The following is a 2,595-nucleotide window of genomic DNA, read 5'->3' as shown; positions in this document are numbered from 1 at the left end:
CCTCTCGCCACGACACCATTTGCTTTTGCTTCATCTCGCCTCTTGGCCTAAACCTGGGATAATTTTTGGCATTTATTTTGCTGCTTCTCCCTCCACCAGTCTTAGCTCTGCTGTACAGCTGATACCGAGTCAGATTCAGGTACTTTCACTGCTTGTATTTGATGAATGGCATTTAATGATGTATTGATGGTTAGGCGTTTCGCCTGCGTCAGATGATAAACTGATCGTCGAGTTGTAGATGGACAAGGGCTCAAGCAACAATACGAGGTGAGTTCAAGAGGAGCTGTACTTTGTAGCCTGAATTAGGGCTCTGATGTGAATGGGGGACTCTGATGTGAAGGGAGGACTCTGATGTGAAGGCGGGGACTCTGATGTGAAGGCGGGGACTCTGATGTGAATGGGGGACTCTGATGTGAAGGGGGGACTATGATATGAAGGGGGGGACTCTGATGTGAAGGCGGGGACTCTGATGTGAAGGGGGGACTCTGATGTGAAGGGGGGACTCTGATGTGAAGGGAGGACTCTGATGTGAAGGGGGACTCTGATGTGAAGGGGGGACTCTGATGTGAAGGGAGGACTCTGATGTGAAGGGAGGACTCTGATGTGAAGGGAGGACTCTGATGTGAAGGGGGGCTCTGATGTGAAGGGATGTTTGGGTCACAAAGAGTTAAGTGCACTTAGTTTAAAGACAAACATGACAATAATCATGAACAATATTTGCTCGGTGAGATTGCGCCAGCGATCCCCCGAACAATCCGGCGAGGAGATTGAAGTAAACGGCCGCGAATGTTAATGGAACAAAAAGCCATAAAAATAAAGATTTGTGTGCTCAGGTGAGGCGGCGGCGGCGGCCATAACATCGTGATATTTGATTAGTGTGAGGAATGACTTCATTTATTTCGGCAATCATTGGCTATTAGGAGACAAATACTTCGGGTTCGTCTCGTCTCCCCGAGAGGCCGTACCGGGACTTCTGCAGAAATGATATCATTTGGAAGTACAGCTGCCATTCAGCGCGCCGCGCCGCGATATTTACGATTCTTTATGGAGCCGGAGGTAATAAAAGTCGGCGTGCGGAAATGAGAAAACCTTCTGAAACAAATGAAACGAAGTCATTAAAGGAAATCACCGCCGGAATATGGAAGCGGAACTTAGCAAGCAGATTGAAGGAGAACTATGGGGTCAGGGCTTTTCCCCATAGCTCTCCTTAGGCCCCGTTCACACTGAGCGATTTATCGCGCGGTAATTCCCGCGATATCGCGGCTATTTACCGCGCGATATCGCTCTCCAATGCTTGGCAATGGGGCGAAGGGTCGTGCGTCATTACAGCAGGACCCTTTTTGGAGCGCATATACGCTCGTATATACGCGCATAGGTGCGTATATACGCAATATACAATTTTGCTTGCGTTGTGTGTGAATGAGGCCTAAATGTTATTTAATAACACTGAATAGGTCACTATTACATTGGATCACTTAAAGCGACATTAAACCCTCAGATTTTTTCACATAAACCAATACTGTAATGTGCGCCTTCCTGTAATCCATGGTAGTTTCCCTTCTCTTTGCTGCTCTTCCTTTTAAATCCTTATCTCTTCTCACGCTGGGGGAGAACTTCCCTTTGCAGCTGAGTGCCTCTTCCTGTAGTGCTGGCTCAGGTTACAAGCCTATACAAAACGTATACACAGACATTAAGGGGTCTATTCACAAAGCTGCCGAAGGATCTGGCCGTAGCTTCGGCCCCAGGACCCCTTCGGTTCAGGAGAACCGAGGGGGTGCTGTACGGCTATTCACAATAGCCCGTACAGCTCCCGATCACTGGCTGCCCTCGGCAGCTTTGTGAATAGACCCCTAAGTATCCATTTCAGAGACAAGGCAGTCTGCCCAGAAGTTCTGCCCGGCATGAGAAGACATGAGGATTTAAAAGGAAGAGCAGCAAAGAGAAGGGAAACAACCATGGATTACAGTAAGGCGCACATTACAGTATTGTTTTATGTTACAAAATATGAGCGTTTAATGTCACTTTAAGTACGCTTTATGCTCTAAATGTTATTTATTAGACACTGAATAGGTCTCTCTGAAGACCCTTCAGTGGTTTAAACATATTTTTTCACATTAATTGCAATTTTTCACTGTGAACAATATGGTTTTCACCTAACGAAATATTTATTTTCACCTTATGTAACATTAATTCAGTTTAACCATTTAGTTTACCTAAACACCTATAGCGCTGTGTTAACACTTACGTAGCACATATATTTTTCTCATAGCAGCTTTAGGACCATTATTTAATTCATCAACAATTTTAGCAGTCTCCCAAGAGCGCAGATCTTTGTTACAACTAATACATCAAATTGATAAATAAATACATTTAGATAAATAAACACAAAACAAGATAAATAATTAAATATAATAGATACATAAATATATAATCAATACAAATTGATGAATCAATATATAAATAAAATTGATGAATAAATACATTAGATAAATAAATGATAGCCTTTTAAAAGACAGCCCATGCAAATGCAGCCTGCCTAGGAACGCCCACTCCTTCAGCCAGGCTACTGTTTGCAGGGTGCTGTGATTTTTTTTT

This window comes from Nanorana parkeri, unplaced genomic scaffold (genome assembly GCF_000935625.1).
Source record: "Nanorana parkeri isolate BGI_ZX_2015 unplaced genomic scaffold, ASM93562v1 scaffold2143, whole genome shotgun sequence".
Classification (NCBI taxonomy): domain Eukaryota; kingdom Metazoa; phylum Chordata; class Amphibia; order Anura; family Dicroglossidae; genus Nanorana; species Nanorana parkeri.
Note: the sequence above shows the minus strand (reverse complement) of the source record.